At 43.1% G+C, this 25,576-nt stretch overlaps 1 protein-coding gene across 24 annotated transcripts in view; it reads left to right on the top strand.

Annotated features, from left to right (window-relative positions):
• Positions 1 to 25,576, top strand: part of DAB1 (DAB adaptor protein 1) — an 830,004-nt gene that overhangs the window by 558,104 nt on the left and 246,324 nt on the right. For 19 of the 24 annotated variants that reach the window (XM_059727867.1, XM_019479246.2, XM_059727877.1 and 16 more), the window contains one exon: positions 9,461 to 9,572. The exons of the other annotated variants lie outside the window; for them this stretch is intronic. The gene's annotated coding sequence lies outside the window, so the exon portion shown is untranslated. The remainder of the gene's footprint in view (positions 1 to 9,460; positions 9,573 to 25,576) is intronic. 24 annotated transcript variants of the gene reach the window in all.

Below are 25,576 nucleotides of genomic sequence, written 5' to 3'. Positions count from 1 at the left end.
CTAGGTCTTTATTTAACTATGAACGAGTTCACTCAAGACGGGCAGGGATGCTGGGGAGAAGGCGCAAGTGAATAAAAATAGTCCATCTGCCATCATCCAAACTCATGGGCTATGGACAGAATTTACACACAAACTGGTTTAAGTGATCAGAAACTGGTTTAAATCTGTAACAGAAAAGAATCTCGGTTCACATAAACTGCCTTCAAAATGACCAAAACCGGTTTAAGATAGACCCGGTTGTATGTAGTATCATACTTAACTGATTTAGGTAATATCAGTTTATGGAACTTTTGTCCCAGATCCCTGCCTGGTTCAAGTTAACTCACAGTCCCTCAGCATCCCAAGATGCTTTGCAGTCCTGGGCTATGCTGCCTGCTCTAGTGGAGTAGCGACTGCCTCACTCTCTGCTCCTTAGTCTGCTTCTTGCCTGTGACTGTCAGCCCATAGGGATTGTGGGGGCGGGGAACAGACCCCTGGCCGACTGTAGCCAGGATCTACACAGTACGTGGGGGGAGGGAAAGCCCCCATGGTAAGGACTTTGCAGACCCTCTCCCCTCCCCACTCCCCCTTCCAGCTGCTGATTTACTTAAGCGGCTGCCACAGAAGGGAGGGAGCAGGAGTCCTCCCAGCCGGGGGCCTGCCCATGCAGCCCAGCATGGGGGCTTCCCCCCCACCACCCCAGCCCAGGGTCCCCCAGCCTGGGGCAGCCCAAGGGAGCTGAGGGAGTTCTTCCCCTCCCAAACCTTGCCTTAACCCCTTGCCTTAACCTCAGGCAGTTTCCAGGAGCAGAAGGAAATTCTCCTGCTCCTCCACAGCTGGTTTTGCCTTAGCTGCTGTGAGTTTGGGCCCAAATTCATGCAGGAGAGCAAAGTTTACTTCTGTACCCTGAGCTATCCCTGAGACTCCAGCAGCTAAGGCAAGGAGGAGGGGTTGTTGGGGGGACGGGGGGGAGGGATGGCCAGCAAAGCTCCTCTCCCCAGCTCTGCCCCCATACAAGCAGCTGTCAGCAGGGGACAGCCAGCCACTGCTGGGGGCAGTGGGGGAAGAGGAACTGCACTGGCCCATCAAGGGCAGCTGGCTGCCCGACTGGCCCTGGCATCCCCCGACTGCCTGCTGGGCGGCCTGTGGGAGTGCCATCAACCTGCTGGCCTTGCCCAGTGCAGGTTCTCTGCGTGCCGCCCCCCACCAAAGGAAAATCGTCTGCTTTGGTCCTGACCTAACCTATGGAGCTTGAAGTATGAAACTTAGCTCGCTCCTGCCTCAGGCTTTTTGAAAGCCTGTACTTAGCCTGAGTTACAAAGAAGGCTTGTAGTTCCTGGATTTAAACATATGAGCCTTTTAATATACTCAGGTTTTTCCTTATCTGCTGTGGACCATTGTAGAATATGCTTCCCTGGAGGAATGTGAAGTTGAGCTGGAAGAAAGCCTACCTGATCTTTAATCATCTCTCATGCATTCAAATGCTGTCCTCAGAATTGTCCCATCACTGTAAAATTTACACTTAGGCCCTTCCCCCCCCACCACCAGAAAAAGGAAACTAGTTTTATAGGGAGCCAATGATTATATACTTGAAATATCCTGGCCTTGTTGCTGGTTTCAGCTCACCCACTTAGACTGATTTATTTTGTTTGTTCCAGGGAATAAGACTGAAAAATGCATTTCTCCCATTCTAGCTAATAGATTCAGGAAATAATTTGCAGATGGGGAAACAATGGATCTTATATAATAAACGTACTGCCTAGGTAATTCATGAGGAAGATAAACTTGTATTGTTAAGATTTTCACATTTTACTCTTATTTGTAGACTGTAAATTGCTCTCCCGTGCTTTGCACCATTAAGTACTAATGTTATTGCATTAGTAAAAAAGCACCAGCACCTTCACTGCCTTTGCAAAAATATACACAAAGGCAAATAACCTATTTTACTGAGTTACGGAGAAGTGTATTATTTGTTCGTAACTGCTCGCTTAGCTTATCACTGGGTGTTATATATCGTTAAAATTTAATCACCGCTCTGCATCGCTGAGGTCATGAAGGCTGGTCTGAGGGACAGAAGGGAAAGAGTGAAATGACTGACAGTTAAGTATTTCAATCAGTCAACACACTGATTTATTTTTTTAAGGAGGAACATAAAAGGAAACGAGGCTGGCTTTTTTTTTTAAAGTGTAATGCACAGAACAGTCGTCATATTAGCTGTAAGAGTCAGGTGTGCGAGTCAAAATAGTTCTTGAGAAGAATAAAATACTAGAAAATGCCTTGTTGATAATTATTCTGAAATGTATATGATAGTTACTGTGTTTGGTCAAAGCTACAGAAAGAACTTGGGAATCGTTTTTGTCATAGGGTTTCATGGCAGAAGAAATTATACAAAAAATTCAAATGAAAGGTATAGCAGATTTTTTATTAGCTGTCTGCATTATACTTGTAACACAGAAGGCCTTAGTCAGAAGCAGGACCGTAATGTGTTCCTTTAAAATAACGTTTACCTGGAAAACTGGCAACCTATTATGGGCCATTGTCTTATCTATGCACTTAAATAGGTCAGGAAGCCTGGCTATTTTTGGAGATAGGTGTAGTTAAAAAACTAGCTGTATGATTCCTGGTTAGTGTACAAATGAAAGAGAAACCGTTGGCAAAATTCTGTATGGTGACTTTGTAAGTATGCCTCAAATTATTCTTTTTTTCTGTTAGTATTTACTACCTGAAACAGCCAATATCAGTAGATTTATAAGGTGCAGAAATACCACATTTCCCCTAATTTTCTGAAGTGCCCCATGGTATTAACAATCGTGTCTTGTTTTTAATGGTCTTGATGTTCCACTAGTCAAGACAGTGTTTCTCAGGGTAATTTTCCTGTTTACTACCTGCCCCTGGTCTCCCTCTTCCTATTTTATAGCCTTGGAGACTCTGCAGGTCTTTTCAAAAGCATAGATCGGGGCGGGCAATTATTTTGGGCAGAGGGCTGCTTACTGAGTTTTGGCAAGCCATCGAGGGCTGCATGACAGGCAGCCAGGGGCAGATAAATATTAATTTTCTACATTTTTTGGGAGCCCCGTGGGCCAGATAGACTGGCCTGGCGGGCCACATCCGGCCCGTGGGCCGCATCTTGCCCACCCCTGGCATAGATCCACCCATGGAGACAAGTCTTCAGGAAGTGCTTGGATTTAATCTTTAGTTAATCAGTAAAAGGAGGGTGAGTCAGGTGAACATTAGGCTCTGCTCCTGCTCTCTGCAGCCATAAATCTGGGGGGGGAAAAGCTCTTTACTCTGCCTTTCAATAGCAAGGTGGGTATTGTGTTCAGGTGCATGTTATATCTGAGAAAATGTGGTATTTATGTTGCTGGCTCTTTGAGCTGTGAGGGCTTGCATTTTTCTTAGATATGCAAGGAACAATGATAGTTTAGGGTTCGAGGGTGCAGAGGTGGAAAGAAGAGAGGAAGAATGCAAGGCAGATAGTGGAAGGACTGGAGAGAAGGGCATAGGAAGCTCATTTCTAAGAGCTGTTTTTCCTTGCTTCTTCCTCAAAAACTCCTCAGCATCTAGAGATGTTTTCAAACATCTTACTGTATGGTATAATTAGGCCCAGGGCAGTGAGTTGACTTCTCTGCTGCACGGGCAGAATGGCTAACATCAGACCTCGGGTGACTAGAAGTTCATTCAGAATTTCTGCTGGATTTTTGTTACTTGTGCACATTCATTTGGTCCTTGTTTAAATAGCCGAATATGATATTCTGTAATATACAATAGAAGTTATTTCCCTAGCTGTTTTAATCTAGCAAATGCTATAGCTATCTGTGGAGACCTTCAGGAAAGTCTTGCAAGAGTCCTCTGGATCCAGCTGACTTGGTGTGCACTGGTTCACATTACACAGCGTTGATCAGTTCTGACTCTGAATGAAGCCAATTTCTGTCAGACTCCCTGGCTCTAGGAGATTACTGATTATCTACTATGGGCTAGTTTTTTTTTCCTCCTGTAGCTGGAAAGGAGTCTTTAGTATTTTATATGCATAAATACCTGTATATTTCCAAGAATGACTAGATGAATGTGCAGCTGATGAGTTGGTGAAAAGATTTGTAGCTGCCGGCAAATACTGAGAGATGTATATGCCCAAGGGAAAGATCAAAATAAGTCTGTGGAAGATTGTGTAAGGATTACGAAAAAGAGGATTGCCAACCTAGAGCGCAGTTTCTCAACAAGGGTCACTTTGCAATGAACAGAGAGATTCGTTTTTTAGGCCATTTTGCGTCTTTTCCTAGCGTCTCTGGGATCGAGATCAGACTTGAGATTCATAGGATGTAAACAAATTGTAATGATTATTCTTAATGTCTGGAACATGTTTGCAAGGCTTCGGCTGCAGATGAGCGTACTGCATAAATATAATTATTTGAATTATCGCAGCACATAAGAACCCAAGTCACTGTATAAAGCAAAATAAAAAGATTGTCCGTGCCCCAAAGAACTTGTGGTCAAAGTGAAAGAGGCAAGAGAAAGATCTGGATGACTAGTTAGGGATGTAGAGAAGATCACTGAGACCATATTGAGCAGCATGATAGGCAGTGGCTTCTGCACATGAATGGCCTGACTGTCGCCAGGGTTTTGAGCATTTTGTTTCATGACAAAAAGAGAGTTTTGGGAGGAGAATCAAGTGACTTTGCAGGTGTTTAAGGGGAGCCTATCCCAAGTACAAGAGGCAGCATGAGAGACGAACAGGAGTACTGTTTTGGAGGATTTAAGGAGTGAGTGATGGAAGCTGGCATTGGCAGCCAGTTGGAAGTGGGAGTGTTTCATGCTTAATGAGAGACAAGGTGGGATGACATGAAATTGGGAAGAGCCTTGAAATGATTTGATATGATAAAGCGGAGGAAGAAGTGGAGGGACTCAAAGGAAGGACTGACCTGGTCAAAGTGACAGGCCTGTAGGATGATCTTGGCAGCAGCATGCCGAGTGGAAATGAGGGTAGCCAGATTGCATTTGACAATGCCAGAGGAAAAAGTCAGTAATCCAAGTGCAAGATGAGATGAGTTAGTTGTATGGATGCATGGCAAAGACCATACTTCAAAGATGTCATGAGAAAAAGAACCAGCAAGACTTAAACATAGCCTTCAGGTGAGGGCCTAGAGAAAGGCTTGAGCTGAACTCGATGCCCAGGTCACAAGCCTGACAGATGGGTAGGGCGGTGGTTTTATCGACCTTAGTGACTGAAAAAGTGTCAAAGCACTGTTTTAGCTCTGCAGAAGGCAGGCCAGGGTGGCACCTGAGAGATTAACTGATGTAGAGAGGCATGAGGGCTAGATGTGCCCACTGACATCATCTGCAAAGTAGGCTGTTATCTACAAAAGCTCATACTGCTCTGAGCCAATTAGCCTCTGCTGCAGCTTCTGCACAACTTCAGACTAATACATAGATTCATAGATGCTAGGGTCAGAAGGGACCTCAATAGATCATCGAGTCCGACCCCCTGCATAGGCAGGAAAGAGTGCTGGGTCTAGATGACCCCAGCTAGATGGTTATCTAACTTCCTCTTGAAGACCCCCAGGGTAGGGGAGAGCACCACTTCCCTTGGGAGCCCGTTCCAGACCTTGGCCACTCGAACTGTGAAGAAGTTCTTCCTAATGTCCAGTCTAAATCTGCTCTCTGCTAGCTTGTGGCCATTATTTCTTGTAACCCCCGGGGGCGCCTTGGTGAATAAAACCTCACCAATTCCCTTCTGTGCCCCTGTGATGAACTTATAGGCAGCCACAAGGTCTCCTCTCAACCTCAACTCTTGTGGAGGCTGAAGAGGTCCAGGTGCCCTAGTCTTTCCTCATAGGGCTTGGTCTGCAGGCCCTTAACCTTACAAGTGGCCCTTCTCTGGACCCTCTCCAGGTTATCCACATCTCTCTTGAAGTGTGGTGCCCAGAATTGCACGCAGTACTCCAACTGCGGTCTGACCAGCGCCTGATAGAGGGGAAGTATCACCTCCTTGGTTCTGTTTGTCATGCATCTGCTGATGCACGATAAAGTGCCATTAGCTTTTCTGATGGCTTCGTCACACTGCCGGCTCATGTTCATCTTGGAGTCCACTAAGATTCCAAGATCCCTTTCCTCTTCCGTGCCACCCAGCAGGTCATTTCCTAGGCAGTAGGTATGCTGGACATTTTTCCTCCCTAGGTGCAGCACTTTGCATTTCTCCTTGCTGAATTGCATTCTGTTGTTTTCCGCCCGTTTGTCCAACCTGTCCAGGTCTGCTTGCAGCTGTTCCCTGCCCTCCGGCGTGTCCACTTCTCCCCACAGCTTTGTGTCATCCGCAAACTTGGACAGAGTACACTTCACTCCCTCGTCCAAGTTGCTGATGAAGACATTGAAGAGTATCGGTCCAAGGACCGAGCCCTGCGGGACCCCACTGCCCACACCCTTCCAGGTCAATACCGACCCATCCACTACGACTCTCTGGGTGTGACCCTCTAGCCAATTCGCCACCCACCGGACTGTGTAGTCATCCAAGTCACAGCCTCTTAACTTGTTCACCAGTATGGGGTGGGATACCGTATCGAAGGCCTTCCTGAAGTCTAAGTATACGACATCCACCCCTCCTCCTGTGTCCAGGCATTTTGTAACCTGGTCATAGAAAGAGACTAGATTAGTCAGACACGATCTACCTGCTGCGAACCCATGCTGGTTTCCCCTCAGCATTATTTGTCCTGCCGGGCTCTTGCAAATGTGAGCCTTGATAATTTTTTCAAAGATTTTGCCAAGGATGGAGGTGAGACTGACTGACCTATAGTTGCCTGGGTCCTCCTTCCTCCCCTTCTTGAAAATGGGGACCACATTGGCCCTTTTCCAGTCCTCCGGGACCTAGCCCGTGCGCCACGAGTGTTCATATATTCCTGCCAGTGGCTATGCAATGACGTCAGCCAGTGCCTTCAGCACCCTCGGATGGAGCTCATTCAGGCCTGACGACTTAAAGGCATCCAGTTCCTCCAAGTGACTCTGCACCATCTCAGTGTCTACACTTGGTAGTCTGGCGCCTTGCTGCTGCCTCTCTACAATCCCAGTAGAGACTTGTCTTGCCCCTCACTTAGGAACAATGAGGCAAAGAACTTGTTGAGGAGTTCAGCCTTGTCCCCCCGTCCGTCACCAATTGTTTCTGCCCAGTTAGCAGGGGTCCTATTCCACCCTGGGCCTTCCTTTTACTCCCTATATAGCTGAAAAACAATTTCTTGTTATCCTTAAAGTTAACAGTTAAATACAGTAAACAGTAAATACAGTTAACCACCTCTGCTTCGCCATGTTCAGCTGTCAGCTAGATGCCCAAATGCAATGTCAGCAAGAAAGTCTGGGATTTTAGGTGATGTAAAGCAGTGCTTTTATTCAGGTGCCCAGCTAACACAACATCTGGAACTAGGATTTCCACCTATCTAAGGTCTCAGTTCCAGGAAGCAGCATCTTGGTACCTGCGTGGTGCCCACCCACTTTGACTTTAGTAGTGACAAGGAGCTGCTCACATAAAGCTTATTGCAGGATAAGGGCCCTAATTTTCAGCATCTGTTTGGGGTTTTTTCTGCCATAATGGGAAAAATCAAAACATTTTAGATTTAACAAGATAATCGTTAACAATAACCATTAAAGGTGATTAGAAAGCTAGCCATTAAAGCCTTTTATGTTCTAATAATCTTGAAGTTTCTATTAATCTCCCTATAAAAACCCGTACTTCCATAAGTTATTGTATCTCAGGCAATTTAAACAGCAAGACATCAATCTAAAATTATAGCTATGTCCTAATAACAATTTAGAGAGTATTTGGCGACTAAAAATTGAAATAAATGTTACAGAAAACTATTCTTGTGGCTAGAAAAGAAAAGGCAATCCTACCCAAGTGGCTATGTTTCCTCTTGGTTCATATGCTTAATGCCCGTTGGTCTTAAGGGAGTTCTTGTACTCAAGGAGGAAAATACTTCTGCGCATTTTAACTTGTGCAGTTTCTTTGATTTGTGACTGCTGTTACAATAGTTTGTGCTGAATGTTAAGAAAGCAAATATTGCCTCCATCTAAGGGTTAAACAGATTTCAATTGCCTGCTTAAATAAGTTGCTTTATTTTATTAATTTTTCTAACTTGAAAAAAATGCCTAGTGTTTGTTTCAGAGAGAGGCTGGGAACTAAAACTTACTTGTTATACAGACATACGGATACGGCATCCTTAATGTACATTACTTGTGCTTTAACATGAAAATTACAAATTTAAAATAATGCTTCATTTCTAGATATTAGTCTGTGGCTGCTCTTTAGAAACTGTTCTCTACCTGTCCATATTTTTACATTTGGATTTTACAGTCACATTAGTTTCCCTGTGGGCCCATGACACTCCATTCAAAGTCATCAGAACTGTGTATCTTAATGCAGGACTGGGATTTTCTGTGATAGTATTGGACCACCTCCTTTATGAATGCATTCATAATCGTGACACTAGTGTGCAGCAGGGCACTATTATTCCATTTTTACAGGTGGAAAAAGTGAGGTAACAAAGATTAAGTAATTTGCCTAAAGTCGCAGAGGGGAAACTTTGGCAGAGTTGGAAAGGGAACCCGAATCTTCTGAGTCCCAGATTTTTTATTTTCTGTAACTTGAACATAGTTTTCATTAATACTGAGTATCTTGTTTCCAAGCTGGATACTGCATGTGGTTACTGGGAATGTGCACGCATGCACTCCATATGCCAATCCTTCTTATATGCTGCAAAGTGCAACTGTGTTATGGCTGCCTTAGGTATTGAATGCAGTTCTCTGTAGTTAGGCTCAAAGTCTGCTTGCTTTGGGAAGAAGTCCGCCTCTGTTGCACACTGGTTTGTAAAATCTAGCCAACTTCTAAGATTTCTTTTTGATTCTCTTCTTCATGGTATCTCCTAATGACAAGCAAGTCAAAGCTTCTACAGGTACTTTGCACATAGCTGTCTAGAAGTGAGCCTGAAGGAGAGGGTGGGGGAGATATGGGTGGTTGTTTTTTTTTCCTGCGGGGAAGCTCGACATCGAGACTCTTATTTCCATTTTGAATATACAAATAGAAAACTAATAGTTACGTTGCCATGGATTATTTTTTTTTTTTTACTCTTTTGATCCTAAAGATTCAAGCATACATGTTTTTTTTAACGACGAGGCAGCAAGATCTGATTTTTTTTTGTTTTTTTTGTATGCCCTAGAAGTTGCTATGCTAATAGTAGATAGGAGTGATGAAGGAACATGCCTATAAAAACCAGTCTTTCCTTGGTAGCATGATGAATTGCGGAAGCCCTGATTGAAAATTCTAATCACAGCCTTGCAGTCCTTCAGATCACAACCCTTGACAGTTGATTCACTCCTTTTCATGCCTGCTGCTTCTCACTGCTTATGGTGCCTCTTATGCATGAGTCTATCATTAGCACACAAAGCATGATGGATTGGTTGGGGTACCTTTATCCTTAGAACCTGGGAAATGCTTCTTTTTCAGAACCACAGAGCCTGTGTGACATCGTCATGAATGAGAGAAGAAAGTAATACAGTATTGGATGTGCCTGTTTGCTGCCACTTGTTTAGAGAGAAAATGATGCATTATGGGGAATGTAAGTATATGGCCTGTTTTTCCCTCACTAGCAACCAATGCAGAAGATCATTGATCACAATCAGTGCATAAACTAAGGCTGGTAAATGTATTAAAGATGCAATGTCCTTTGAAAATCAGAATAGTAAACAATTTTCTCAAAAAGGTGTGTTTAAAAAAAAAAAATAAACCAGTGTGTGAAGCCTTTTGACTTTCAGCATGATTTAAAGACCAAAAAGGGGCAGAGCTAATTGATTTTGATCTCGGATATGGATTCTCATCACTCCCCTACACTATTTCCTTAGACAGGAAGCTCCAGACATTAAACTTGTAAATGATTTTATTTGTCTGCACGGCTTCTAGTTGGCATTTAATGTTTCAGTGAACAAAACAGTTAAGTTTTGGCTCCAGTGAAAGATTGATAGGAACAATTTTCAAATGTGGAATCAAAACGAAGTGAAAATATGTCATGTTCAAATAAAATGCAGAGCTCTGATGCATCATGTGGTCTTGTAATAAATGATTTTGCACGACAGACTTGACAGAGATTTGCAGGAACATATTTTAAAATTTATGGTGATTAATTTTAAACTGAACTACAATAAGAAAAATGTATTATAGATACTTGCAAAAAAAGAGAAAAGAGGAGGAAGCGGTTCTCTGACAGAGAAAGTAAACAGGTAATGATTAGGTTGCTTTCACCTTTTTTTGCTATGCTTTCCACAGTCTGTACTGTGAGCAGGGTTTGAATTGTGGGGGAGTCCCGGGGGGGGGGGGTTGAGTTTGTCCCCCATAAGAGACAAGAGCCCCCTGTAAGATTTGAAAATCATAACCTTGGAGGGGGGTCTCTGATCAGATTGCTCCTTCACTTAGGTGGACTTGTTAATTAAATCAAAGATCGAGATTATCTTCCCCCCCCCCCACCTCCCAAGAGTCAGTTTAATTCGAACCTTGACTCTGAGTAAATTGATCCTCCTAAAAAAAAAGCGGGGGGGGGGGGTAGTTGCAACTAGCAATAAGAACAAACCTGTGCAAGTGTGACATCTAGTACTAGTTCCATTTCTTGGACTCGGACACTTGCTGTTTATTGGTTGTCTGGGAACTGGTGAGGTTCTCCCCGAACAATGCTGGGAGTAAGGCAAAGTGAAGTTAAAGACCTCCTCTCAAGATTGGTAGTACTTATGCCAGTGAAATAAGAGTGCTGTGATTAAGAAAAGTGGGACTAAATGTCAGGGAGAGAAAAACACTCCTTTCTGAAGCTCAAGATACGTATTTTCTTTATCACGTGAAGCCTTGAGTTTGATTTTGTATTGGTCTGTTTCAGTAGAAAATGACAAGAAATGCTGCCTCGGATGTGATCTGTAAGACAAAAACTGATTTATTCAGATACTTGACGTTAGATAGTGTTTTGGTAAAACCGTGACTCACTGCTATCAATATTTAGCAACAGGTCAGGCATGGGTGCCAAATGAGTAACTGTTATTATTAATGTTATTTTTAACACTTGTTCATTGCTTAACTTTTTCCCATTTGGCTGCGTTTCACAAATGCATTGATAATAGACACATACAGAGTAGTTTTACATAACCGTTAGGGCTATACAGTTTACCAGCCACTAGATAACCCTAATGTAGTGGCTGGCAAACGTTACTCATTTTCATGAATAAAGGAACTATACATTGGGACAATTCTTTAGATCCATTGTAAATTGGCATCATTTCATATAAACCAGCAGTTGATCTAGCCCCTAATCAGTTGTATTTTAAGTTCTTTTATACCTTATTTTGCAGGTTGGCAAGTCCATTAAAATGAGTGACATTTCTATGGCGAACTCTAGTTGGTTATGTTTTCAAAAGCATTCAGTTTAACAAATATTAAAGTTTTTTCTTGAGTTATGAACCACTCGGTGAAAGCCATTTAAAGGAAGTGGACATATTGGTTTTTTTACAGATGTAAAATAGCCAATGAGCAGAAATTATAGTTAGTTAGTTTGATATCTTATTTATGGCTCCTATAATACTGGACAGTTTTGGTCTTTGTAAGGGGCATGGGTATGAAATATAAATCCTATACCTAGGGGTGGAAATAACACGTGCTTCCACCCCCTCCCCACCTCCACACATAGTTTGACTGACATTTCTTTGGTGTTTTGCATGGAAATGGCTATTCCAAAATACTTTCAACAAAAACTTTTTTCCGTCAGACAATGCTGTTTTGTCAAATTTCAGATCTTCGTTGCAGAAAGCTACTAACCTCAATGCATTTTTTGTTCTGAAGGTTCCTAGGTCTTAGAACAGAGAGAGGGAGTGAGAGTACAAGATGCCAGAGTAGACCATATGAACATTTTTCTTCAGCTATCAACCACCAAGTGAAGGCCATTTGAGGGAAGTTGGGGTTAAGACACCTGCAGGCATTGACAGATCACACATCAAAGCTTTTCTGTGTCTGATTCTCCCTGCTCTGAATCAAGGAAAACAGGAACATAAATCCAGATTACCTATGCCAACGCATGTCCTACTTACCAGGCTGTGGGCTGCTCTGGGCTGGCACATGCTTTTCTTCTTCAGAATTTCAAAGGGTCTCATTTTCCTTCCAATGCAGAAGGAAAACAGAAGTCAAATCTTAAATACTTTTCATGTAGAAAAGAAACAAGATTTTCTCACTTGTACTGACACTCACGTGACGATCACATACTGGTCCCTCAGACTGTTCAAATGCAACTTCCAACGCTAGCAGTGAGGATTCAAAAAAAGATTTTACTAGTATGGTGGGGAGTGAGCCCCCTTAAAACATAGTTGTAGATGTTGTTGTAGATGCATAATTTTAAAGCAGCATGCTGCCTCCAGGTTTTAATTTGCGTTCACACACCAGTTAGTTCCAACCAAAGGAAGAGAGAACGACAGCAATCGGTATTCAAAAGTAATGGCAATCATCCCATTATTGTATTTATTGAAGATCCTCTTTGTGGATTTGTCTAAGTATAGTTCTTAATTATTTGTACTATGATGGCATCTATGTATACTTCCCACAAATTGCTGTCCTGTTATGGTTATCACCAGGGATCCTGGTTTTCTCTATGTAAAAATCACAGATTCTCTGATTAAACCCCCCAAAATTCACGTTTTTCCATGATTAAAATGAAACACTGCTTTCTATATAGGTATCAGTCAAACACAATGTTTTATGGATATAATTTACAATTTTAAAACAATTTGGAAGCCTACCGGTGCCTCAGTCGCTATAATGAAATAAATGCTAAGTACCTATAAATTTTGTTGTTTGATTTTTGTTTTTTTTATCATGGAAAATCAGAGTTCCCCCTGCCCCCTTCACTCACCAGGATGCAGATCCAGCTGTGGTTTTCCCCCTCCCACAGTTTTGTGGGTGCTGAGCAGCCCTCATATGTCAGTGCCCTGCCCACGCCATTGCGCCTCACTTGCAAATCACAGCCCCCAACCCTACTGGTGCCCCTCACTTGCCACCCACATCCCCCTGCCCCCCTAGCCCAGCTGCCAGGGCTATGGGACCAGGGACCTGGGTCCACAGGCCCCTGCCTCCTGCAGCAGTGCCCAAACCCCAGCTGCTGCCCGTGGGAGGTGGAGGTTGCTGCAGTGGAGCAGAGCATGGAGCTTGGCTCTCCTTCCCCCATGGGCAGCACAGTTGCAGCAGAGCCTGTGGGGGGGGGGGTGAACGTGGGTTTCCTGCTGTGGGCTTCGGCCCCCTGCCCTGCTGCCCTCCCCCAGTGGCCTGTGTGGCCCATCTGGCAAGATCTGGCATGGCAGGGCTGGCCGGGACCAGGTGAGGAAACTCGTTGCCACTACTAGGAACCCCATGCCACCATGGCAGGGCACCCCCCACCAACCCAACAGCAGCGGAGGCGCACAGCTCTGTGCTGCCACCTCTGCTGCCGCTGGGCGGACAAGGAGTGCTTTGCCATGGGGGCACAAGGGTAACAGTGGCAGCACTGAGTTTCCCTGCCACACTGGGTCCCACCCCCTGGGCTGTGCAGACCCCAGGGAGAGGGCAGTAGGGTGGTGAGCCTCAAGGTCGCAATGGGCAGCCCACCCCTCCCCACCCATGCACATATCTGGGGGGGCATATGCCCCCTATGCCTTTCCATGAGTGCATGCAGCAGTGGTTCGGGCCAGCCTGTCCCTCCGTCCCCCAGCTGAGTTGCCCTGTGGCTGCACAGGCCAACCCTGGGGCCCAAGCCCCACACGCTGCCCCAGCTGGGCAGCAGCCGCAGCCCTGCCCCACTCCCTCCCTCGATATGGGAGCCTCAATTCTCCACCCCCCCCATCCCCGCCAGACTTACATGTGGGCAACTGCTCTCCAGGCTGCCTGACAGCCATGTGTACATGTACGTGTGCACATGCACGTGTAGCTCCCTGCGTTATAGCCCTCTTCCCCCCCCCCCGACCTCTTTGGCACTCTGTCAGCCTGCAAGGGAGAACCCACCCTTTCCTGCATTTTTCTTCTTAAAATGAGAAAATCCAGTTTTTACTGTGTTTTCCCATGGTGAGTGAGAGACCCGGATTCCTTGCCATCACTTTCCAAATGCACAAAAAGATGACGCCCACGCTGAGGAGTTTATAGTCCAATTATGAAGGGAGAAACAAAGTGGATGCAACATGCAGAGGGGAGAATAAGAAAACAATGAAGTTACAGATAATCTAATGCATGGTTTTGCAGAATATGCGAATAAGTATATTAGTATGTATAGTATACACCTGCTTAGTTTTCCTTTTCTGCTTTCTATTGGCTTTTAACTACAAAACAAGTTGCATGGTCCTCTTTACCTCCAACATCCCAACCATCTTATCCTGTGTGAATAGTATTCCCGAGAGAATAATCAGTGATGAGTTGAATCTACGTGGCTTCAGTAACTAATCTGAAGTTACATTACTGGACAGGGAATCCCAGATAATACTTGGGAATGTCACTTATTTTTTTTTTTAAAGAACAATATCATGTAAATGGGGATAATTTACTTGTCTTTTCTTTCCAGTCCTGTGATTTAAGATAAGCTGTTGAGATTTGGGTGTTTCAGCACATTATTGATTATTCTTCAGATAATGTTATCCACCCCTAGCAAAATGGTCAATGCTCTTGTGAGTGAATATTGGTCTTTTTAATAGCATTGGACAGGCGACACACACATTTTGGTAGATAAATGTTAAAGCATATATATTTTTGTGAGCTACAAGGAAAAACATACATCAATAACAACCTAGGAATTTCTTTACATAGATCTATACTAAAAATATTTTAATAATCATATGGCAATATAGTTATGTAGTAATGGGGAATTACTGAATCATGTGAATTAAAGACAGATAAATTAGTTTCTAGTATTCAGAGCCTAAGGGCCTTCTTCCAGCTAATTTGTAAATTTTTAAAAAATATACAGATATTCCAACTTCATTGCATATATTTGCTGTGCGTTTTATCTCTAATGAGAAAGGGTGGGCCCACTGGTGAGTACTTATTCAGAGCATGCACTGCATGAAAGACATAGTAGGTTTTTTTTATGAGAAGTGACTTATTATAGCAAGCACATGGATAATTTTGTGTATATAGATCAGAATCAATTATTTCCTCAAAATTAAAATCATCAGGTAAGGATGCAACAATAGAGTGATGCATCAGTGTTGGAAAATCTCATACCATACAGTACATAATATACTGAACTCATATGTATTGTGTCAAAATCTGAAGTTTATAAGTAGAGATTTTCAAAGCTTTGCAGGTCATGCATCTTCCATTAATTAATTTCAATGGAAGATGTGTATCTAAAATCTCCGCGCTGTCTTGAAAATCTTAACAACAGTGTCCCAAAATAAGTATGTGTCAAAGAGTATTCAAACTGTACGCCGCTGAATGAATGAGTGTCATTTAGGTTACAGCATATATTTAAAATGCATATTGAAATTCAGAAGCCCCTCCATAAATAATGACCCACAGGGATTTGTCTATAAGGGTAACAGGGCAGGTCATTTTTCCATGCCCTTCAATACTTTGTCCTCGCTTCTGAAATTGCCAATTATAGCGTTAATTTTGCGAGGTGGACACTGGTGCATTAGGAGGTGGAATTAGACCACTGACTCATTTCAGGCATTGAACAGCTGTCAGCTGGTAACAACTTCCAGTCATTACTGACCTCAGGGAATGAAAATGGTGACCTATAGGTGAACGGCTCTTATTCTCATTACCAGTCCACTGACCATTCAGCCTGACATAATTTGCATTTTATAAAATGTTCAGATGTTTATTAGGGTATTTCTAGGTTGGGGGGGGGGGGAAACGTGGGTAACTGTCATTTTAAAATAGTTGAGTTTGCTGCATTTCCAAGTTGAATTCTATCCAATTACATAAATATATACTCACAGACGTGTTATATTCCATAAATTTAAGAGTTGCTTAATGGTTCAAATGGCTGTTAGCAATTGACATAAACTTAACAGAAAAGTTTTACTTTTTCTGTGAATAGTTAGCAAATCTACTGCAAAAAATGTACCATTTAGATAAGATTCGTGTTCAAATAGTCTGTGTCCATTTTAACAGCTAAGCTGAAAGGTCCTTCTGAGAAAATGGTGTGAAAAATCTACATTTTGTATTTATCACTGAAGTGACAGGGCTAAAAATGGGTGGACTGAAATGGCTTCAAAGCAACTTTTCTATCTGAAAACGTATTTGCTATGGATGTACATGGTAGCCGTCTTGGTCTGAGACAAAAAAGAAATGCAAAAATCTAGAACCCTTGGTTCCAAAATGATACCTTTTATTAGACATTTTATTCTCAGTTAGTCTAATAAAAGTTCTCATTTTGGAACCAAGAGCAGATTTTTGCATTTCTTTGTGTTTTCTAGGGTATATAACTAAGATAACAAGAACTGAGAATGTTAGAAAAAGGTATGTTTTCTTGGTTCAGCATTTTCCAGGATTTTGTGCATAATCAACTTCAACTTCATTGTTCCTATGTGATAGACAGGTCTGGTCATGCCATGAGGTCAGGGTGGGCAGAGCTATATTTCAGTCAATATGTGTGCACCTGGAGCAGCTTTATGGGATCAGTGCCTTTGTTAGTTTTGCCTTGCAGACAAGACGTGTAAGCATCTATAAGCATAGGCAAGTGGTAGGGGAGCATGGGGAGGCGTGTGCCCCTTCCTTCCCCCCCCCGGCTGTCCCTGATGGCGGCTTCTGCAGGTGCCCCCCCCCCAGACTAAAGAGGCACTAGTCTCCCATGTCTGTAAGGGATCGGACAGAGAAACAAAACTTCTTGAAAGAATTTAAGGGCATATCATTTAAAGGATGCTGTTCAGACATCCACATTATATTGCAAAAAAGTGTGATTTTAACTCGTATAGATGTACCCAAGGCAGTTTTGAACTAGCCAGCATGGGTTCTGCTAGTGGCCTAGCTGTGGCAGAATAGGCTTCAGTGTGGGCTGACCATAATCCAGTAAATATGTGGCAGCTGCACACTAAATTAGCTGATTGAAAGCTAGGTTAGGTACGTCTACAGAACTGCAGCCATACCTTTCAGTTGCAGAGGACAGAGATTCTTTGCAAAAAATAGGATGCTTTTAAAACTAAAATACCAACTTGGCAGTGCCCTTACTTTTACTAAAACTGTGATAGGTGGTAACTGGCATATACTTTGTTCGGTGTTTTAGCTCCAGTGCTCTTTAAAGGTTTTCTTCTCCATTTATCTTCTCATAAGCAGACACTATGCACTTGAATGGAGTCCTACTGACTTCACTGGAGCTTTGCACAATGCAGGGTCTTCCTGAATAGAGGCACCTGCTAAGTTGAGCCCAAGCTTGGAAAACACATGAAGTTGACTATACTAATGAAGTGTGTTACACTGAAAACTGTATGTAACTATTTGTTCTGAAATTTCAAAGTATGTAAAACGCATCTGGCATATACAGTATCCTAATGTGAGACTTGTACCAGATGGGATTATTTGTAAAATCAGTTTTAGAACTGAATTTGCATGAATTACATAAAGCAAGCAAATCTAGCATTAAAACTCCTTATAAAGTGCCTGAGTCACTAGACTAGACTGAGACCTGCAAACTCAGAATATAAATCTGAATTTTGTAGGCAGACTTTTCTCTCTATGATGTTCCAGCTCTGTCCACTTCAAGCCCAAGATGAGTGAGATCTGGTTCTGATAGATGCTTCTTGAGTCTATCTGTACAAATGAAAAAAAAATAGCATCTCTATAAATACATAATAAATTCTTTACTATAAATATTAATTATGTATCAAGAAAAGCTTGTTCCCATTTGTGATGTGCATTGCTTCTTTCGAGGAATAATTCTGATTAAAGAGAGCTTTCATATTTTGGGCCTAGCTGAAAACTTTTTGATGTCAGCGGAAAGACTTTAATTGAAATCAGTTGATTTAGAATCTGTTCTTCATGGACCACATTGTAGGATCTGGGCTTAGGATTTGTTTGATATTTCATTATGCATCTAGACAGAATGGGTCAAATTCTCAATAGAGCTTTTTAGCTAGATTTGGCAATTGTAAACACCACTGTGTGCCCCTAAGCTTTTATGCATCTACTTTTATTTTTTCTCTACATAGTTCTTGAAAGCTCCATACTTGTGTATATCAATGGGGTATAGGCACCTCTTAAATGCTATACATGCATATGCCAAAGGAGTTTTGCACGAACAGAAATGTTACTGTGAAATTTTGCAGGCCCGGAAACAATGTTTTGGAAATTTTATTCAGCCACGGAAGTCTAAATTTCAGAACTTTTCCACTATAGCTTAAAGATGAGAAGACAATTTTAGAGTAGCCTATATCCTATCTTCCTTTTTTATCCTGTATCTTATTAAGTATCTTGTTTTAATCTGGTAATCTGGTTGTATCTAGTTATAAGAATGTATGTTGAGATTTAAGCCAATACATATACATATTTTTAGGAAAAATGTAGAAAACCTTCCTGGGCTTATCTTTTGTAGAGCACTTTACAGCCCAAAGCCAGACTTTATAATCCCCTAAAATGTGATTTGTAATAAAACTGCTCACAAACCTCTAATTATACTGCCAAGGGAAACCATATTAAAATATTACCTTTAATCAACATAAATGGTAAATCGTGTGATTTGTCTTAAATGGTCTAAATGTAACTTCCATTTGAACATGTAGTAACAATGTAGAAAGCCTGTACAAAGATATAGTAGGCTAACGAATAGGGGTAATATTAGGCGTTTGATTTTTGTAGAGCTCCAATCTGTTTGAGGATTTCCTGTATTGTGCATCTTTCCTAATAGTGAAAGCAGATGAGCTTGGCGTTTGGGATACCTTGTTGTTCTGTGTTGTTGCGGGTGGAAGGATCCTATGTCATTTTACATTTGCTTCCTGGGAATCAAACTGTGAAAGCTAATTTAAAAACTTTCACACTTGGCTTGAATGAGGACTGTCAGTGCTTGGAGAATGTTAAATTGTACACAATTAGCTCAAAGAGTGCTGGCTTAGATGTACCTGTTGGCCTTGATGTGCCAAAGCTTAATGATTTCTCTGATAAATTCTCTTGTGACCTTTGTATTACTTTAGGAGCATGAAACCGCTACTAAAATCTCCCCTGAATTTAAAACAGAATTAACTTACACTATGCGAGCCCTGTGTGCCGCTGAGATGTGAAGGGCACTGAATTTTATTTTGTTAGTGGAAAGGGGAGCTTAAATATGTAACAAAGCCATTACAATGATTTTCGTCTTTAAAAAAGTAATTGCTTTAAAATATTGCAATTGCATTGAAACATCATTAGATTCTGATGTATGTCATGTGACATAGATGGCTTTTAACGTATAGGCAGCTTTCAAAAAATCAGTGAGATACTGAATAATCAGTGAGATACTCAATCCTATTCAGTGAGCTACTGAATATTTTCTGCAATGTAATAAAGGGCAAGATTTGCAAAGGCATTCAGGCATCTGAAGATGCAGATAACCTATGTAGGTGCTCTTGAAAAAAGCTATGTGCCTGTTTCCTAATGAAGTAATTGAGAGCTAGGGGGCAACTCCTGTCTCATCTTTACGTTCCTAAGTAGCACGCACATGCCTGCGTAAGTGCAGTTGTGTACCAATGCTTATCCTGGAGGTCTGCCTTGTGGCAGTGGCATTTAACTCCAGGCTGCCACCATTGGCGTAGGGTAAAAATGCCCCAGGCACCTCCGTTTTCCGGAGGCACGTTGGAGCTGAACTGGGAAGCGCTGCATCGGAACGAGCACACCGGTCTGCGTGATGTGGTGCAGTAGACCACCTTTCTGCTGCAGTCAGCTCTCAGTCCAGCTCTCCCCAAAACAGAGGTGGGAAGGGGAGTTTCCCTGCAGGCAATGGCAGTGCCAGCATTGCAGCACCCCTGGCAGGCTCTTGTGACACTGTAGTTGCTTCTCAGTATCTCACTAGCTACCTGCCAACATCTTCAGGGACTCTAGATGACTTCAAAAAATGGGCCCCCATTATCTATTCAGGAAATGGCACTCAGCATGTGTAGTAATGAGTATGATAGGTCTGATTTTTAGGAAATCGAAGTATAACTGCTAATGTGATTTCTGTGGCAGTTCCTGTGCACGGCACCTCTGGAAATCATGTCTGCTTGTAATGGTTTTTCTTCAAACTAATGCACATACAATATTTGTACATAATTATTACCAGAAAAAAATGTGTCCTGTCGATTGTGAAAATTAATGGCTTGGTACGCATGAGCTTTTTGTTCATATTTTATTAACAATATGTTAATGATAAGTGTAATTAATAGGAAAAAAATGATAAATACAGGAAAAAAGATTCATTCCACTTCTTTGCTTTTTGTCTTGCGCTATAAATGGTAGTTGTGTATCGCATAAAAATAAAAAGGGACCTCAAAACACTTTTTCAGGAGGAAATTACTACATACAGCTGCAGTTCTGTTCTGTTTGGAGTCATCCTATTGTAACAACCCATTCTCTCCGCTTTCCTCATGTCCTGCAGTTGCTGTCGCTCGTCTGTCTGTCTCTTTATCCTGCTCATCTCAAAAATGCGAGCACTTTCCATATAAAATCAGTTAGAAGCAACAGAGTCACTAAAAGCTGTTATGGTGTTTGTCAGGGATCCAGGTTGTAGCCATATCAGTCTAGAGGAAAAGGCAATCAAGACTCGTAGGAGAGATGATGTCTTTTATTAGACCAAGATCTTTGCGAAATTTTTTGTTTTTAATAATGGTGTTTGTGGATTTTCTCTCTTTCTGCACTATTAAAACTGTGTAAAAAGTTTGGTTGTTTCAATGGTTTATTACTCTTTGTATTTTTATTCATGATTTCCTGCTGAGGGGTTGGGCAGGTGGAAAACGGTGTCATTTCTGTTGACATCATTCCTATTGCAGAAGAGGGGCAGCGCCAGCCTCTTCCCAGTGTGGGGGGCTGGACAGAAAATTGGGGAGGGGGGGTGCACTATACACTTTCTGGCCAAATATACTTATTCTTTTTTTTAACAATACCCACTTAAGGCACCATGCTGCTGCGGGTGGGAGCAGGGCAGGCTCAGCTGCGTGGGGCAAGCAGCGGCAGTGTGGGGTGGGGAGGTGGGGGGCTTGGATGGGGCAGCACTGGGAGGTGGGAGCTAAGGTGACTTTAAGGGTGGCTATGGCCCCCCCATTTCCCTCCCCCCCACAGTGCTGCTCCTGTTGCAGAAAGATTTCTAATAAAAGAAGACTAGTTGCCTAATTTTTCTCTTTCTCTGTTTATGCCTTTCTAACCCACCCCCCCCTTTGTTCTGTTTTCCATTTCCCCTCATTTTGCTTTCCTCTCTAGTACACGTGTCCTTTTTCTCCCTGCTGTGTTCCCTCAACTCAAATCATTCTTCCCTTTCTCTTCTCAGCCCAGGTTTATTTCTCCAGAATAATGCTAGCATGGCTTTGTTGGTTAGGGGCAACTGCTAACCGGCTTAGTGAGGTCAGCAGAAAACCTTACTGTGGGCAGTTACTTTGGAAAACTTGCAGGTTTATCATAATCCCTTGGGGACTTTTTTCCCCCTCATGAGGAGCGGTTTCCCTGTGTTGGTATAATGTGCAGCTATGCTGCTATAAATGTGTCTGAACAAGCCTTCTGCTTGTGCAGTGTTATTAGCATCCCAATACCCCTAGAGCACATGTGGCACAGACATAGATTTTTCTCTTATTCTCCCCCTCTTTTCCTAATACTCCTGTGTCTTATCGCATTCTTTCTCTCTGCTGTATTTTTCGTTGTGACCCATCCCTGTTGTCCTTATTGCCATCCTTCTGGTATCTGTTTTCTCTCCTCTCCCTTCTCATAGAATCATAGAAGTAGGGTCGGAAGGGACCTTGTAGATCTCCAAGTCCAACCCCCTGCCTGGGCAGGAGGGAAACTGGGCTCAAGTGACCCCAGCCAGGTAGGCATCAAGCCGCTTCTTAAAGACCCCCAGGGTAGGAGCCAGCACCACTTCTCTTGGAAGTTGGTTCCAGATCCTAGCCGCCCTGACAGTGAAGTAGTTCTTACGGATGTCTAATCTAAACCTACTCTCCAACAACTTGTGACCATTATTCCTTGTTATCCCAGGGGGCACTAGGGGAAACAAGGTCTCCCCCAAACCCTTCTGCTCTCCTCTAGTGAGTTTATAGATGGTCACCAGGTCACCTCTCAGTCTTCTTTTGTGAAGGCTGAACAGGTTCAGGTCCCGTAGCCTCTCATTATAGTGTCTGCCCTGCTGTCCCCGGATCATGCGGGTGGCCCTCCTCTGGACCCTCTCAATGTTGTCCACATCCCTCTTGAAGTGGGGTGCCCAGAACTGGGCACAGTACTCCAGCTGTGGCCTGACCAGTGTCGCGTAGAGGGGGAGGATCACCTCCTTGGCCCTACTTGAGATGCACCTGTGGATGCACGATAAGGTCCAGTTAGCCCTCCAAACCGTGACCTCGCATTGGCGGCCCATGTTCATCTTGGAGTCACTGATGACTCCAAGATCCCTTTCTGCCTAAGTACTCTCGAGAAAGGAGTTTCCCATCTTATAAGTGTGCTGCTGGTTACTGCTGCCCTAGTGCAGCACCCTGCACTTGTCCGTATTAAAACGCATCCTGTTTTTGTTAGCCTACCTCTGCAACCTATCCAGGTCTTTCTGCAGTCTTTCCCTTCCTGCTAACGTGCCCACCTCGCCCCTAATTTTGGTATCATCAGAAAATTTGAACAGGTTGCTTTTCACCCCGTCATCCAAATCACTGATAAAGAAATTGAACAGTGCGGGCCCAAGGACCGAGCCCTGCGGGACTCCGCTGCCCACTTCCCCCCATGTCAAATATGACCCGTCTACCACCACCCTCTGCGTATGACCCTTCAGCCAATTAGCAATCCATCTGACTGTGTAGGCATCAATGACACAGTCGCCTAGATTTTTAATGAGGATGTGGTGGTCGACAGTGTCAAAGGCCTTGCTAAAGTCCAGGAAGACTACATCCATGGTGAGACCTGTATCCAATGCTTTTGTGACCTGATCGTAAAAGGCAGTCAGGTTGGTCTGACATGACCTGCCCCTTCTGAAACCATGCTGGTTGCCCTTGAGCATCATCCCTAATGCCGGCCCATCACAGATGTTCACCTTGATGATCTTCTCAAAGAGTTTCCCCAGGATTGAGGTAAGACTTTGACGGGCCTATAGTTGCCCAGGTCCTCCCTCCTCCCTTTTTTAAAGATGGGGACCACATTGGCTATCTTCCAATCATCTGGCACCTGGCCCGAGCACCATGAGCGCTTGTAAAGCCATGCCAAGGGCCCTGCAATAACCCCTGCTAGCTCCCTCAACACCCTGGGTTGGAGAGCATCTGGACATGCTGATTTGAACATGTCCAGCCCCTCCAGAAGCACTCTAACCTGGTCCTCCTCAACCTTAGGTCTTGGGGCGTTCCCCTCAGGTCCGTCCTGAGTCACGGTGGGGGAGTCCCGGTCCCTACACAAGAAAACGGAGGTGAAGAATTTGTTAAAGAGTTCTGCCTTCTCCTCTGACGCAACCACCAGATTGCCCAGCTCATCTTGCAGGGGCCCCACATTTCCCGGTGCCTTCTTCATCCTCCCTATATATTTGAAAAAGGACTTTTTATTATCTTTGATCTTGGACACTAGTCCTAGCTCTATGTCCGCCTTAGCTTTCCTAATAGCCCCCCTACAGGCCTGAGCAGTGGAGGTATGCTCTTCTTTGGAGATCGCCCCTCCTTTCCACTGGGTGTACGCCGCCTTTTTGGCAACCAGGCATTCCCGGATGTCCTTGGTGAGCGTCTCATTTCTTCGCAGTTGTCTTCTAATGTTGAGCCTTCTTCCATTCTTCCCATCATCTCTGGAATGTCTTCTCATTTCGTTTTGGGGACTCTTGTCTCCCCTGATCTTTTATTTTTTGAGAAGGGGAGTCTTTGTCACTTGTCGTAGAGTTTAAAATGTGGTGTAGCTAGTAGAACAAACTATAGGGGCTAGCAGTGGAGGAGAGAGAAAGCCATGTCCAGTGGCAGTTCTGCAGCTGTCAGAATGTATCAGATCTCTTCTCAGTATAGAAACCAACCACACTCCATTTTGCAGAAGTTTTTTTTTTTTTTTTTTGCCATGAATAACTAAACATGTTTGAGGTTTTTTTAGAAGAAAAATGGTGAAGTACACCTTCACCCACCAGATCCATTAAATGACCCTCTTTAAATTCCCCAGCAATTGAGGGCAGACCATCTAATAACTTTTTGCAAAGCTGTATGTGGAGGCTAGGTACTTGAGTTTACATCCAAGCTATGGGGGAGGCATCTTCAGTCATCATCAGGGAGCTGCTAGAGTGAAGAAGCTTGCAAAGCCTAAAAGTTCTTCAAGCACAGTGATAATTTTTAAACAGGTTTGTTTTTTTTTTTTTTGTTTTTTTTTTTTGCAATTTCTCAGTTGGTCTAAGAAATATATCATCTCTGAACCATGAGTTCTTGATTTTTGCACAAGCACACTAAGGCTTTCCATGAAACCTTTTGAGCCCAGGTGCTCCATGGGATGGTGACAATCTTTGTTTAAAGCAAAAATGAACAGGTTTTGCATTTCATTAGCATTTGAACAGCTATTCCCTATGTCCTGCCCTTTTTCTACTAGTGTTCAGTGAAGCATGGAGAAACTTTAGTAGGTTTACCGTTCCTGAGGTCTTTAGAAACAGTGTATGCACTATATATGAAAGATGGGAGATGCATCTTCTGTAGCAAAAGAAAACAAGGCTTCATTGCTACTCTTTATGGAAACTACTTCCCCGTACAGGACAGTCTGACTGCTCAAAAAATAACTAGGATATTGAAGGAGATTTTTTTCTTCCCTCTTCTTGGTTATGCTTGATTCCTATATGGAGATCAATAGCATTCTGGAGAACTGGTTGTCTTTAAGTGTCAAGGACCTTTTAAATAGACTAGGTTAGAAAGATAGCGTCCTGTTCTACAAAACCAAAGTTCTGTAGACTGTCATCTAATAACAGTAAAACCTAGTTGACAGGAAAATGCTAGGTTAAACTACATCAGGACCTAGATATATTCTTATACATTTGCCACATTTTTGTGTCCTTGGATGTGGCACTTACAGAAAATACACACGGTAGCATCAGAAACGTTGGAAGAACAGGAAAAATATATAAGGGCCTCATCAGACACGTTTACACTGGTGGTATGAAAAAGGAGCAAATGCGTGATGTAAATCTCTATCCCGGTATAACTTCATCTAATATAGATTTACCCTTAAAATAAGGAGGGGTAAAACTACACTTGGGTGAATTACAGCAGCGTAGGTCTTGATCATCCACAGTTTGCCCCAGGTTGGTCATTTACTCGGGACATACAGGATACAGCTGCCAACTGGTGCGGCACTGTCAAAGCCAACTATTTCATGCAGCTACCCCAGGAAAGAGGCATGTCTATGTATTTCAGGTCCTGGGCCACATTACATCAATGCAAAAAAAGTGTCCTGTTGTCTAGTTCCAGTTACATGATCATATAACTTTTTTTGCACAATAACATATTA

Source organism: Alligator mississippiensis, chromosome 5 (assembly GCF_030867095.1).
Source record: "Alligator mississippiensis isolate rAllMis1 chromosome 5, rAllMis1, whole genome shotgun sequence".
Taxonomy (NCBI): domain Eukaryota; kingdom Metazoa; phylum Chordata; order Crocodylia; family Alligatoridae; genus Alligator; species Alligator mississippiensis.
The sequence above is the reverse complement of the archived record's forward strand: the minus strand, read 5'-3'. Positions and strand labels throughout refer to the sequence as shown.